The sequence below is a fragment of the Dasypus novemcinctus genome, chromosome 17 (assembly GCF_030445035.2).
Source record: "Dasypus novemcinctus isolate mDasNov1 chromosome 17, mDasNov1.1.hap2, whole genome shotgun sequence".
In the NCBI taxonomy this organism is placed as follows: Eukaryota; Metazoa; Chordata; class Mammalia; order Cingulata; family Dasypodidae; genus Dasypus; species Dasypus novemcinctus.
This window is the reverse complement of record NC_080689.1, coordinates 87,418,172-87,433,778: the sequence shown is the minus strand read 5'-3', so window position 1 is coordinate 87,433,778 and position 15,607 is coordinate 87,418,172. Positions and strand designations below refer to the sequence as shown.

Below are 15,607 nucleotides of genomic sequence, written 5' to 3'. Positions count from 1 at the left end.
CCTATCAATACAATCCATCTATATATTTTTTTACTGTTTGGGTTACAGGGAACAGAGACTCACTCAGTCTGACCCAAATAAGTGGTTTTGTTGATGGGATACTTAGACCAGTAAAGGAAATACACTATGTGAATCCCAAGGATCGGAGTCATTGTTTATCTGGAAGAGAGGAAGGCACTGTAACCAGAGAACATTTTGGTTCAGGAAACCTCAGGGGCCCCAGGTGTGACCTGGATCATGAGGATGACTGTAATAGTAATAACATTTATTAGGTGCTTTCCATGTGCCAGGCACTATTGCCTGTATTAAAGCATTTAGTCCTCACAGCCACCCAATAATGTAGCTCAACACAAGAACCTGTTAGAGTAGGAGACTGTGCAGGACTGCGCATCAACATGGGGGCCAATAAAGGGATATGTGGCCTAGATGTAGGATAGGTATTACAACATGCCCTGGTTGGAAACACTTCAGAGGGGAAAGGCGGGTTGCCCTCATGGTATCAGCTGCACCAATTGTAGGGAGACAGTCTGGGTGGAATGATTGTGAACACAGACTGTGTGGCAGGCAGACCCTTGTTAACCTTGGACAAGTGACTTCATCTCTGTGAGCCTCAGTTTTCTCATCTGTAAAAGAGTCCCTTCTTAATAGGATGCTTGTAAAGGTTAAATGAAATAACATATAACTAGGTACTTTGCAACAGTTCTTAATACATAGGGCTGAAAATCAAGGTGTTTATCATTATAATTTGAAATCATTTTATTTTCAAATGTTTTTATTAAAGTTAATAGATCACATAGAACGTTTACATTGAAAAAAATAAGAGGTTCCCATATAACCCACTCCCCCCCCATCATTTTTATAAATTGTGTTTTTTTGAAGATACGTCACAGAAAAGTTTATGTTATGAAAAACATAAGAGGCTCCCGTATACCCCCCGCTCCCCCACCCCACTCCTCCCACACCAGAATATTCTTGCCTTTCAACCAAATTGTTTCCTTCATAAAACCTTAAACCAGATCTTCAATTCTGCAGTCACTTATTGCAATAATGCAACCAAAACCTGAAATTCCTTTTCATATGATTTAACTGAATTTCTCTGTGTGAAGCATGGCCTACCTCTCCCTTTGCAAAGAGATAGAGCTATCTCCCCATCATTCCCAAACAATACAGCTCTTTAATTCTTTCCATACTCATCAAGTGAGAGGGGTGCCTAAGGCATCTAAGCACTTTCATCTGTCTTCTGCTATGTGGAAAAGTGCATTGCTTAATTGATTTTAAGCTATTTATAAAATATAAACTGGAATTCTTAATTGCTCTCTATTTTTTTTTCATTTTAGCAGTTTTTAATGGAAGTTGTACATAAGATTCTTTTATCCCTGCATCTTCTCAATTGTTTCTTCCTTATATTTGCCCTTTTCCTTTCCTACTTGGCGAGATTTGGCTTTACATTCGGGGGTCTTTTTGTGGTCTTTATCCAGTTTTAGCCTAGTGATGACTACCTTGCTGGGATGAATGCCCACATGGACAGTGGTGCCATTAGCCTTCTCCCGCTGCCCCCATTTGATGTAGATGACATATTCCTTCCTGTTAACCTGGACTACTTTGCCAATTTGCTGACCTTTGTAGTGTCCTCTCACAACCTGAACATCATCTTTTCGGATAGGCATGGATCAAACATTATATTTCTGTCTCAGCTCCTTGGAAAGAGGGGAAGACATAAACTTCCTCCAAATGTGGGAAGGTGCATTGAAATGCCTTTTATGGTTCTTGCTCTGATCAGAGGTCACAAAGGGATTGAACTTCATTTTGGCTGCTGCCGCTCAGCGATGGCTGCAAAAGGAAAAAGCTGCTTTCTATTTTTGATGCTGATTTTAACTGTATTTAACACTGGAAACTACTTCAATTCATTATCACATTATTAAAGGGCAAGAGTACTCAAAAGTACACTTCTCGCACCTGTATGCTTCCGTGTACATATGTATGTTTTCTGGTTTGTGATTTTGATCTAGTTATTGTTTTTTTTTAATTTTCCCTTAATCATCCATTTCTTTAGTGTGTATTAATCCTCATTGTGAGCAGTGATGAAATTAGTGTGTTTTCTCTTCCTTCTCTTTCCCCACCCTCTCCTCTAGTACCTGATTTTAGGTGATTATATCATTTTGCTTAAGAGTTTGCCTTTATTCTGTAAATATGCTTCTACTGATGACTATCTTGGGATACTGATGATGTCACCTTCATTGTCCCCTCCTCTAGCCAAGTGGTGAGTTGCGTGGGACCAAATGTCAGACAAGGAAAGGGGGTGGGTCTTTCACGCCGAAGATAATCCTTGATGAGTGATAGGCAGGTGACATCACCTATCACTGCCCCTCTACCCTAGTATATACCACCTGATTGCTTGGCTCAACTCCCTTGCTCACATAATATCTCTAATATATTCTCTTTCTCCTCAGAAAAGCCAAGAATTTGATATCCTTGTCTTAGGTTCTGTGTTTCCTAGAGGCAATCAAGGCCTTCTGCCATCATTTGGAAAGCAAGTGTAGAACAAGAACTTAGCTTAGTTTTCTTAGTTTTTGTTAGTTCATGAATTGATTTAGATGAATGGTTTTTTTTTTTTTTTTTTTTACCCATGATCTCTGTTTAGTCCAGAGATTTGAAGATTCTCTCACATTCAGCCATGGAAGCAAGGTAGAGCTGGGATAGAATCTCATTTCTTGCCCTGTATTCCTCTGCCATGTCAAACTCTATGTAATTCATAAGTTCAGCCAAACTTTACTGGAAGATACTGGAACAAGTCACTTGTACAGAGCAGGGGAGGTCAAGTGCAAGAAGGAGGCTTAAATGATGTAGCTCTTGTCATTTGTTTAAGAGATACACCACAAGAATGTGATATAGATGTAGCTATGATCAGGGCTCAATGGTTTCCACAGATGACTGTCTACTCAGTGAGCAGCACAATGTCCCCATATACAGGAAGCCTGGGAGTGCATTTGTGAAATCTCAGTGTGAGCCCATTTGTAGGAGTCCGACATTTTTATGGTTTCAGTTCACATGCTGGCAAGATGCTGGGTAATAAGATCATGGCATAATGTGGCTGACAGGTTTTTATGTGTATAGGCATTTTAAAAATCAGCAAGCCAAATTAAAGGAATTTTTTTCTACAGGTTATTTCTAAAATAGTGCTTTTAAATGTAGGATGGCCAAGTATTAGTGAGTATTTGACAAATTTGAGGAAAAAAATGTCAGAAGTTGAAGACAGGCATACAAAGTATGATCTATGAATAACTGGAGGGCCTGAATGAGAAAACCAAAGCAAAGACATGAACAAAATATTAAAAATTATAATTCCATATTTTTCTGGAAAGAGCTTCTTTGAAGCTGCGTTATGAAACCTTAAACTGAGTATTGACTCAGAATGACTAATAGCAAGACATATTCTAGCTAAAATTACTAGGGTGTAAAAGAAGAATGAAGTCTTTTGTGCATTAGAGTAAAGCAAGTGCATTATGAAAAGAACATTAGCATCTAATCATCAGTTTTGATACTACTTTGTGCCAGAAGAAAATGCGGTAATATATTTGTGGAAAGAAATGTGAATCATGGTGCTATCAACAGCAAAACTGACATGAAAGTGTAAACAGCATTGAAATCCAACTTCACTGGCTTGAAGTTGGGTAATATGTTCCCATGATCCCTTTCAGGTGAGGGAACAGATTTCAGGAAGACATTGGTAGGAGGACAGATGTTAAGTCTTACATTTACAGTTATTTGTCCATTCATTCACTCTAACTTTGTTTAGGGTGCATATCTATCTATGTATTTATTTTATTGATATGGATGAAGAAAAACCAGTAGTTGGAGAGATATTGTTTAATGTATTAACATCTAAAATTAAATGTCAAACCTATTTTTAAAATTCAGTGTAAGTCTTTGAAAATGAAAAATAAATTTTCCCTCAATTGGCTGATTAGGGAATTGGGTAAAAGGGGCTGAGCACTGAGGCATCTCCATTTCTTTGGTATTATATCCCCTTTCAGGCTCCAAACATCATATCATCTCCAGATCCTCTGAGACTCAGGCTGAGGCCTCCAGCTCAAGGTCTTTGTGCTGTCAGTAGTGGGGATCACTGGGAAGGCATAGAGATGGAGGGAGGAGTTTTTCTGGAGTGGGTAACAGGAGCCAGAAGACACCTCGGATCATTAATTGTCTGCATTTACTTTGACCAGCCAGTTCATGTTTCCACCTCCGTGTTCACACAGAATGCTGGAAACCTCAGTTTCTCCTCAGTTTTGCTGATTTTCCTAAAGTGCCAAAAGAAGGTTAGGAAAGCAATGGAAAGCACGTGGACTTGTTTCCCTTCCTCTCTTTATCCTATCCACTCCACACTCACATTTCCTCTTCCTCTTCTTCCTGTCTTTTCATTCATTTCTTCAGTGTCTTCAGTGTATTCCAGGAAAAGAGGATTTATGAAAAGACACTTTTCTTCTTTGAACAGTGTAGACAGCTGCAAGGAAAGGAACCCACTTGATGACCATGTGCACATGTGCAGGAACACCCTGCAAGGGGAGAGCCCACCCCAGAACTAACTTCACAGGTGCTCCTTCCACTGGGTGTGGCCCAAGGCTTTTTACAACCAGCCCAGTTCCCTGCCTGGACCATTCAGGCTTGTGCAAGCTGATTCAGTGATGCACGTATGTTAAAACCAGGGCAATGCTAAGAAAATAGGTAAAGAGGATGGGAGAAATTTATAGACATTGTTGTTCCCATGACCTCAACTTCCTGGATGAGACCACTTCCTTCCGGATAAGAATCATAAAATAAGGAACAGATAGAATGGAGAAAAGCTATAAAGAGGAGCTTATGAATAAGAAAGGGAGAGATTACAAAAAAGACAGAAAGAGGAAGGAAATTACATGCAAATTGTTGTTCTCTGTATCTGATACTTCAGAAGCTGTGAAGCCAGCCTCCTGGTAAACGGGGCAGTAATGGTGATCTATCAACCTTGTGAAAGGAAATGGGAAAGTTAGGGTTGAGGGCAGAACTCAAGCTCCTGTTGGTTATGTCAGGGTCTGGTCTTATCCCAGGAAACAATTCTGTCCTCACCACCACACTCCTCTCCTAGGGCCTCAGTCACTTCACCTTGGCTGTGAAGGAGTGGGTCTAAGATTCCAGAGTCCCTTTCCCAGCTCTCAAATACTATACCTGTGGCCAGTGAGGAATGCCTGTACCTTCTAGTTCCTCTAAGAAGGCAGATACTCTCCATGTCTTTCTATACATGATGTTGTCTTTCTTCTCCTTTTTACCACCTTCACTACCTCCCTGCCTCTTTTCTCTCTCTGTATTACTGCCCATTTGCTTTCTCCTTGTCAGCTTCCACCAATCATATTGTTCTATGATACAGGAACACTGGAGAACAATCCCTGTGCACATATTATTCCCATATTATGCTGCCACCCTCTCCAAAATATCAATTAGTCAATTAACCAATCCTCTCTAACCAGGGAGCAACTATCAGAAGTATGGAGTTGAATCAGGTCTTGTGTTCTAGCCAGTCAACTCTGCCCTGTTCCCCACTCGACAGTCATGCCCCTTCATGTACCTTTCCTCAGTCTTGTCCAGGCACCCATCAGTGCTAGTACTTCAGTGGTTTGACGAATTCCCAAAAGATTCCACTTATTTAAGTTGCCTTTCAATCCCCTATTATATCACTTTCAGACTAACTGAATACAGACAAGTTACTTTACCTCTAATCTTACAGTCAACCCCTCCAATCAGTTCAGAAACTTATAGGGATGCTGTGAGGACAAAGTGTCTTCCATGAGCCTAAGGTCATACCAGTCTCAGGACAATCACTTGATTTATAGGATTAATGGTCACTGTCACCCACAGGACATGATTCAACTCCATGCGTCTGAGAGTTGCTCCCTGGTTTAAAATGGATTGGTTAATTGATCAATTGATTTACTTAAGAGGGTGGCAGTGTAATATGGGAATAATCTGAGAGGAGCAGGGAACCCTTGGTCCTGCTTCCAAGAGACTCTCCAAGACAGCAAGAGCCAGTATGTGAAGCAAGCCTGGCAGGCCATTCACACAAGGCCTCCAGAAACCCAGCCAGGCTTTGGAATGTGTTGGAGAAAGAGTTGTACATGAACCTCTCAAATGGAAGCAATTTCAGGTTTTAATCTAATCCCAGGATTTTGGATTTGTGTGAGCAGTAGAGAATAGAAGGATGTTCAAGGATATGTTTCCTTCGATACCTTTCCAGCACCCAGGTGCATGTGTAGTCAGCTCAGAGCACATGTTCTTTATGTCAGAAAGGATAAAACATTAATGAAGTGCTACCAGACCGGTAAGTTCAGAGGGAGAAGCCCTAATTCCCAACCACCACCTGGCACCCAGTAGAAGAACTTTGTCCCAAGTCTAGCTGATAGTCTGGGAGAGCTTGTGTCCTGCCAGATCCCCTCCATTGTAGGTCAACACCAAAACCTCATCTACACTCTCTTGTGCTTTATTCCCAAGAGCTGCTAACCAAGGAAAAACAAAGGCTTTGAGGATTGGTCTTATGGGAAAGTGAATCTTAAATAGCATAGCAAGGAAAGATGATTGCAAACACAGTACACTCAAAGAACATGATGATAATACTTCTTACTATTGTTATTAAATATGGAAAGAATAAAGCAGAACTCCATGTATATTTCCATTACTTTCTGATTTCACAGTCCCTTCTTCAGTTGCTAAAGTAGCAGTGTTACTAGACTGTTCCTGATAACCCACTCACATTGGATCCTATCTTGAGTGATATTACCTACCTGGAGTGTCATTTTCATTACTGCTGGTGGAGTCATACCTCTGATCCACAAGCCAAACTTTAGGAACACATACATCTGCAAGAAAGTTTTTGGAGAATGTGGCACACCCATCCCTTCCTTCTCCACTTGCTGGCTTGCTGGCTACCCTTAGACCATCTCTGGACTCTGTGGAGTCAGAGGCCTTCAATAAGACATTATAAATGGTTTGCAAATGAGTGAGGTGGAGAAAGAATCCCCTTTTAACTATTTACTTTCCCCATTTTGATGGATCATTAAAGCTCTTATGTCCAAACTTATCACCCTGAAATTCTGACTGTTCTGGAAATACTATATTAGATGAGTTCAATGAAAAGACCAATGGCAGGCTCAGAGCTGCTGCCCGGGAAAGTGTATTGTGAGGATGGAAATGTTCTTTATGCATCGTCCATGCCATAGCTACTAGCACAAATGGCTGTTGCGCTTTTGAAAAATGGATAATACTACATTGTGCTGCAGATGCCCTGAAGGTGTGGTGCTCAGTAATAAGAATTGAAATCATGAATGTTCCAAACTTATAGACAATTTGAGATCCCGCCAGGCCGAAGAGATGTGAACAAAGTGTATAGAATTTGGAGTCAAAGCACTTAATATCTCCAGAATATGGTTTCCTATTCTCTAGGTGTGAAACTCGAAAATTCATTGACCTCTCAATCCTTACATATCTCATATGTTTTGAAAAAGTCAGATATGGCTGCTTTTTATCATGACCAATCAAAATGCCATGATCAGACTTTAAAGACTTACTAAGAGGTAAAATTTATTACTAAATGAAGACTTATTATGAAATCTTAGTAAGAGGTGTTCTCTAATACAATTTTTTTTAATGTTTTTTTTTTTTTTAAAGATTTATTTATTTAATTCCCCCCCTTGCCCGGTGTCTATTTGCTGCATTTTGTTTCTTTGTCCGCTTCTGTTGTCATCAGTGGCACGGGAAGTGTGGGCGGAGCCATTCCTGGGCAGGCTGCACTTTTCTTTTGTGCTGGGCGGCTCTCCTTATGGGTGCACTCCTTGCGTGTGGGGCTCCCCTGCCTGGCGCTGCACTCCTTGCATGCATCAGCACTGCGCATGGGCCAGCTCCACACGGGTCAAGGAGGCCTGGGGTTTGAACCACAGACCTCCCATGTGGTAGACGGATGCCCTAACCACTGGGCCAAGTCCGTTTCCCACAATTTTATCCATTTACAGTCCTGTGAACATTTTCCTGAAGGGTAATGGGGTATTTTCCTGGTTTACTGAGGTATACTTGACATACAATAAACTAAACATATTTAAAGGATATAACTTGATACAATTTTGACATATACCCATGAACAAATGAAGCTGGCATTTTTTAAACAGAAAGCTGACATTAGCAACTTTTTAGTGTTAGAGAAGTCTAGGAAAACACACAAATGGACACACGTTCTCACACATGCACCTTGAGAATCATACACACACACATCAGAAAGCTTCTTTCTGTGGAGAGGTTCTCTAGACAATGCCAACAAGGAATATTCATTGATCATCATCTAGATTTTTCCTCAGCAATTGTGTGATGAGAGAATACATACTATTGTTGCTTGCTCTTGGAGCCACCTGCTGTTGCAGAAAACACTATAATGATCACAATTTGCTATGTTGTGTTTGTAGAAGGCTTTAGAAAACCAGATGGGAGAGAGCGTCAAGTCAAGGAAACCAAAAAGCAAGTGAGGGGACACCTGAGGAGAAGGCATGAGCTTTTCCTGTATGATGTATCTCTCCATTTTGGTTGGCATTTAAAAAAATTCTTAATCCAAGAAGAAAATATGGCTGCTAAGGAAAAACTTCCTTTTATAATCTAATGCTTCCATTCGTGATTGTCCTTTTGAAACAGAGATCGGCAGGTCAAAACAGATGCCAAGTGAACACAGTCCCCACCAAGGAAATTGTACATATCATCTATAAAGTAATGGTCAGCTTTAATTGAGTGGAAAAAGAAAAATACAGAAAGTAATGGTTCTAAAGGGAAACTTACTTTGGAATTAGGTGGGGCTTCCTCTACTGCCCTGGCTCCCAGGTATTTCAGCAGGCCCTCTGGGGGAGCTAGGAGGATAAAGAGTAATAGTCAGTACATTGGAGGTGTTGCCCTTGGAGTACTCTGAAGTTTTGCTTGACATGGACAAAGGGTTAGTGTAATATGGAGCAGGTATTTAACAAGGATAGTGTGAGCTGCTGATGAGTGGAAAAAGGATAGCAAAATGGAGGTGGAGGAATAAAATGGGATGCAGTCCTTGACTTTGTAGCTAATGACATTCCAAAGCAATGTGAAATAATCCAAAAAAGTTACCAAGTACATGCCATTGTTCAATGATGGATTATCATTCCTCCTGCCATTTTGAAGTCCAACTAAAATGCTACTATCACCTTGTCCTGTTACAAAATCATCAGTATCCATGGTTCCACATATGTCATCTCTCTCTCTTTTCTTTTAAAGAGGTACCAGGGATTTAACTCTGAACCTCATTCATGGGAGGCAGGCACTCAACAACTGAGCTATACCTGCTTCCCATTTTTCATCTTTTGTATAGGATTTTTTTCTCTATTTTTAAAAAAATGTTACATTCAAAAAATATAAGAGATCCCCATTTACCCCCCACCCCCCTCACCCCACTCCTCCCACATCAACAACCTCTTTCATCATCCTGGGACATTCATTTCATTTGGTGAATACATTTTGGAGCACTGCTGCACCACATGGATAATGGTTTACATTGTAGTTTACACTCTCCCCCAGTCCACTCAGTGGGCCATGGCAGGACATACAATGTCCAGCACCTGTTTCTGCAGGATTTTGCTGTTATTTGTACATGAGCATTTTATTAGCTTTCTAAAGTTTAATAATAGGGTAATTGTTTTAAAGACATTTTATTTATAAATGTCTTTTTATTGTGCGACTGGATTCAAGTCTAAGCAAAACATTCCGTTTAATTTTTTTTAATCCTTTATCATAAAGATACTCAGTTATAGAAGATTTGAAGATTTTTAAATACTGCCACTTAAAAATTGACCACTATAAATCATGTAGTATTTTTCCTTCCAGTCTTTTCTATACCTTGAATGCTTATTCATTGAATGTGATGGATGTCCATCTTTGTACTATCCAGGCACCAATTTAATAGTTAATTATTAAGGGGAGACATGAGTTGAGTGCTAAGGCTCTAATGCAGTTATAAAAGTTGCAGCAAGGATAATATACACCAGATCAGTAGCCAAATGGTAACTTGAATTCTTATTGGTCACTGTCCCTAAGGCATGCAGCAAACAGTGCCGAGCATTTCTAGGACTCAAGATGCTGATGTTATGAAATACGCTAACATCTCCCAGTTCCTATCTTTTTGGGCTGTAGTGTGGAGGACTGACTTAGGTAAACCAGATTGTGCTTGCAATCATTCAGAATCTGAGCTGAAAAGGCATGTGGACTTTCTATGTGCATTTCACCCTATGTCAATTCACAGTCTGCAGTCATTTCCCTTGCTGGCATGGTGTAGAATCATCGCATGGCCAAGTGATGGGGCTAGATTATGGCTATAGTATCAGGATCAGGGACACTCCTGTTTGAAATTGTAGGCTAATTGTCTCTGCACCTCAGTTCTTCATCAGAAGAGTGGGAATAAACAGTCATAGTATGGTTGTGTTGAAGGTTGAATGAGTAAATATATGTAAGGGGTGTAGTAGTGGTTTTTCTTGAGAAGTTGACACTGGCAATTTTGCTATATAGATGGGAAATAGCTTGTCCACCCTCACCTTCACAATCTCATCTCAAAGACACTAACATAGATATCTCCAGCCCCAGTACACAAACCCTCACCACCTAAAGGGAACACAGCTGCCTACAAGGACTGTAGAACATGGCCATCACTTAACTAGAAAATAATCACATCCCCACTCCTCATTCTCACCTGGAAGCTGGAATCAGGGTGGTTCTTCAGAGTAAAGCAAGCACACAATCCCTGGGAATTGAACCCAGAACCTCATACATGGAAAGCAGGTGTTCAACCACTGGGCTACATCAGCTCCACCCTGGTTTTTTAATTATCTAGATTTTTTCTGAAGTTCAAAAATGCATACCATTTTCTCTTGTACCTGAGGCCACCTGTAATTATATTAAAGAAAACTCAGGATCAGATCATGCTGTGTAGTGTTGACACAGATCTTTTGCACTTTTGGTACAGATGGGAAACAGTGGTTGAGTGAAAGGTCCCATAAGTAATTGTAGCAGACACACATGGAAAGATACAAACTTTTCCTAGCTAATGCATCTCTCATGTCTATTTTGGTTGGCACAAAAAATTCTTACTCTTAGAAGGAAAAACTGCTGCCAATTAAAAAGCCCATATACTTGATTCCCTGCTCTTGCTATTTGTAAATAACTTGATACAGTAATAGAATACTCCTTAAGTAAGGAAATTGTATATGTCATCTATAATGTACACGGTCAGAATTTTCATATCTGAACTCAATTGAAAATGAAAGGAATAAGTAAAGTGACAATTTTCTCAGACAAAGAAAGGCAACCTTACCTTGGAATTAGATGGGGTCTCCTCATCTGCCCTGTCACTAGGTGGTTCCTCCATCAGGCCAAGGCCTCTCTTTAAAAGGTGGTACACATTCTAATAGTGTTTAAGTGCCCATCCTGTGCTGACCAAAAATAATTTGCTTGCTCACAAAAGCCAAATTGATTGTTAGGGAGGCATCCCCCACTTAAAAGAGCTCATTATCAAAGTTGAATTTTAAAAGTCCCATTCAAGTAATTGCCAAACAAATAAGTTCTCCCTATATATATATATATTAAAAAAAAAAAAAAAAAAAAAGGCCAACAGAAAGGCCTTCTATCACCAGGCCAAACCAGAAGAAAAATGTTCAAGTAAACAAACAGGACTGCTGTTAGCAGCTTAAGCCATAAGAACCAAAGTTCAAAATGCCAAAGTTCAAAAGTCACCCCTAAAAGGTCTAGAACCTCAACCAAAAAGACGCATGTTCCGAACCAAGAGGACTCACAGACAGGAACTCGGCTTTTGGGGAGATGGCAGAGCTGAAGGGGCTTTTGCCTTTACCATGCTCAAATCCAACAGTAGCTCCAGAGTCAGGTTGGTAGGTACTTAGAATCCTGTTTCTAACACTATGTAATGTCAACTGAGAAATAAACTAAGCTGCAAGGCAAAAAAGGCACTTATTTAGGGTCTTAGAGTTGCAATTAGGGGAACACAGATTCAGGTAGCAATCCAAATCATGTCCCATCTTTGTATTTCCAGGCAAGGGGCTTTAAAGAAGACTTGAGAAGTTGTTTGTAGTTGTAGTGTATTTGGGGTATTCAGTATTCTGTATTGTCCTTCAGATTAGATAGTTAACTGACTTCTTTATCTTGTGTGTGTGTGTGTGTGTGTGTGTGTGTGTGTATGTTTTAATGGTCAAAGACCAGAGAAGAAATACTTTCAAATATTAGCATTGGAGTATGGATGTGGCTTAAGCAGTTGAACACCTGCTTCCCACATGGGAGGTCCTAGATTTGGTTCCCGGTGCCTCTGGAAAAAAACAAAAAACAAACAAACAAAAAAACCAACCAACCAACGATCAAACAAAAGAAACCAACTCAGGGGAACCGATGTGGTTTAGTGGTTAAGTACTGGCTTTCCACAAAAATGAGGTCTCAGGTTTAATCCCCAACCCCAGTACGTTAAAAAAAAAAAAAAAAAAATTAGCATTGGTATTTTTTCAGTGGTGAGCTTGTGATTTTGATTCTCTTTGCTATGCCATCTGAAGTTTCTTAAATAGTATGTTTAAGTTGCATAGAGAAATAACTATTTTGAGTGCTAATGACACCTGTAAAAGTTAAAAGGTCGAATGCTCTTCTGAACACTTGCCTTGAATTGCTTTTCTAATGCCTTACCCAGCATGTTTTTGACAGCAGCTGTTATGTTCAAGGCCAGAAGATGAATGTGATTGGGAACATGGACATTGGAATTACATGTTCAGGGCTGATTCCTGACTCTGCTTCATGTCAGCTGGGAAATTTACTCAATTGTCTGTGTCTCATTTCCAGATCTGAAATACTGAGCTAGTACCATTGGCCTCATCGGCTGCCCTCAGAATTAAGTAATGGTCCTGGCTCAAATTAGAGACACAATCCATATTAATTTATTGATATATCTAGTGTTCTTTTTCTTATTATTCACCTGTTTGCTCAGTTACTTTTCTTCATATGGTAATTCATAACTGTAATGTATAAGTGTTGTGAGACAAAAGTCATCCTAAATTCCAAGAGCAATACCCACAGTGGAGTTATGACCTTTTTCTACCCTCCCAGACAGATATTTATGGACACCAAAGGCAGACTGGATAAACTGGGGGGCACAATAATAGTGCAGTTGGCACACTGTTCTTATGTTGTGCTAAAAACTTCTGCCAAAGGACTAGGCCCAAACTGAGTGTGAAATACTAAAATATCTGTCTGGAAGACCAGAGCGTGGAATATTGGAAACTACTTCACAACAGTTGTGAATTAAAGGCAGCCAAGGTGTCTTTTGTTGTTGTTGTTGTTACTGTTTTCAGGAAAGTTTATTACCAACCCCTTAGGAGGGCACTACAAATAATGGGGTTAGAAACCCAAACCAAACCCTGAAACACTTGAAAACAGGCCTGCTAGAGAGCCAGATGGCCCCAACTCGTCAGGGAAAGGAAGTAAAGGAGAGGCATTCTAGACGGTGACCTACCCTGGAGCCTGAGTCTGTATATTAGTGTGACTATTCTGGGGAAAGGGGGGGGGCAAGAAACCCTCACCTCCATAACCCCAGTGTTGCCCTGGATCGTGGGGAGGAAAGACAGAAGCAAGCACTGAGGGCACAGACCTTACTGAGTCTAATCTTGGCATCACTGCCTCCAAAACTGTGAGACAATAAACTCCTTTAAGCCAACAAATATGTGTTATGTGACATGTCAACCATGGTGTACTGAAACAGTTCCTTTGAAAAATCCTCTTGCCCCAAAGTTCCTGAAGGGAAGAATTGATGCCCTGGAGGAGGTGGCTCACCCACAAGAAGAGTACCTATCCTGACCCAGCCTCCTGTCTCTACATTTCCATCCTTGATGCAAAATATGAGGTAGTTTCCCCCACCTAAAGGCCTTCTGAAGTATCAAGGATGTCCAAATTTTTGGCCAACTTCCCCCAGCATCTTCACAATACCTTCTGCCTCATGTGAGTCTTCCTGGGGGTTGGACTACCATCCCAAGTGACCAGTGGTCTGCTTGGCTCCTCTACTGGCTCAGAACCTAAGACATTCCAGACCAACTGCCAGATAACAGCTATGCAAAGAATTAGCTTCACCTTTAACTGAACTACCCTGGAAGAACAGTTAATGCTCATCAACTGGCAAAGTCACCCACCTGACTGAGGTTTGGTGAGTTAATGAATGAAGTCTCCCTGTTCCCAATTATCTCCCTGACTAAATATTTGAACAACTCTCTTAGTGTGGAGTCCGTACCTTCCCTGCTGAAGTCTTTCTCATCCTAAGAGTACCCTTTCTGGAAGATATGGGCATGAGACTTTGTGGTTCTGATATGTATTTTACTGATCACTAGTGATGTTGAATGCATTTTCATACTCCTGCTCATTCTGAACTCACTGCAGAAATTATGATTTATGATTTACAGAGAGGGGACATGGTGAATCATTTGTACTCTGAGATGTCCACATCCTTAGAGAACCCAATCATGCTGAGAGTAATCTCAAATCCCCAAGGGAGACAAACACAGAAATGCTTCGTGTTCCTGCATCAAGAGTCCCCACTAGACTTGGAGAAGAAAGATGGCCCTCCATGAACAGGGGGTTTTCACCCCCATACTCCATGAAGGCCAGTATCCCTCAGAGGACCCCCAGAAATTCTTACATATCTAGGTCAGGCAGATCTCAAGCAAAACTCTCTTCATGTTGTATCAATTAACCCAACCCAGTCTCACAAGAGAGAATGATGTTCCCACCATGAGTTTTCACAAGGCTTTATCTCTTTTTAGGAGCAATGACAACAGCAGATATGTAGACAATGAGGACAATAGTGAGCTTTCAGAAAGGAACACATCAAGAGCCCACGACATAAAATGCAAAAGATGACCAGTTCTATTGAGTAAACTCACCACAGCCTTGGGATTCAACTGACCATCCAGTCCTTTTTTGTATCTCAACCCATCTACCTTCTGAGTATTCAAAAGATAGAGTTACAGATGTGAAAATGCAAGATTTGCAGTGAACCCTCTTGAAGTGGGCTGGCGGACAAAGTGGATATTTTGGTGTGAATTCATGATGTTGACTCCATAAATAGATACAGGATTAACTACAAGGCAGTTAGACTGGAAGTTTGCATGGTGTTGCCTGTCTAAGCTGGACTCAGTCTTCCTCCACCCCCAATGCATTGTTGACTGTGAAGTGCTGCTTTCTTTTCCAAGTCTAGAATCAGAATAGTGACTTCATTGCCTGAGGGTGAAACATCAGAGGGTTCCCTTGCTTCTGTGGCAGCCGAGGAATGTCGCCTTTATGGTGACTGGATTTGATTAAGCAATTCCTTGAATTCCTTGAATCTATTTTACCCCAGAGATCACATCGAAACCCCTTTCTCTCTGGATCTTCCTCTGGGGTACCACAAAAGCTGACAAACTAGACCAATGGCCATTCTGACTTACCTTCCTTGTGGACCTCTGGGGCAGCCTGGAGGGGGCTGGGGCTGAACACCACTCCCTCTGCAGCAGTGGGAAAC

The 15,607-nt window shown here is 40.8% G+C and overlaps 1 protein-coding gene and 2 long non-coding RNA genes across 4 annotated transcripts in view; 1 reads left to right on the top strand and 2 right to left on the bottom strand.

Moving 5' to 3' along the window:
* Window positions 1–3,873: 3,873 nt before the first annotated feature.
* LOC131273882 (uncharacterized) lies at window positions 3,874–4,949 on the bottom strand. Its single transcript, XR_009181045.2, has 3 exons — window positions 4,911–4,949; window positions 4,388–4,501; window positions 3,874–4,298 (listed from the first exon to the last, which is right to left on the bottom strand). It is a non-coding gene; the product is annotated as an uncharacterized lncRNA (long non-coding RNA).
* Window positions 4,950–8,781: 3,832 nt separating this feature from the next.
* Window positions 8,782–14,206, bottom strand: LOC131274069 (uncharacterized). Of its 2 annotated transcripts, none has more exons than XR_009181279.2 (3): window positions 14,044–14,206; window positions 10,763–10,956; window positions 8,782–8,906 (listed from the first exon to the last, which is right to left on the bottom strand). It is a non-coding gene; the product is annotated as an uncharacterized lncRNA (long non-coding RNA). The 2 variants fall into 2 exon arrangements; XR_009181280.2 differs by lacking the exon at window positions 14,044–14,206 and adding an exon at window positions 11,384–11,631.
* LOC131274064 (protein IWS1 homolog) overlaps window positions 14,113–15,607 on the top strand; it is a 132,882-nt gene continuing 131,387 nt past the window's right edge. Inside the window, exon 1 of the mRNA XM_071208968.1 lies at window positions 14,113–14,257. The gene's annotated coding sequence lies outside the window, so the exon portion shown is untranslated. The remainder of the gene's footprint in view (window positions 14,258–15,607) is intronic.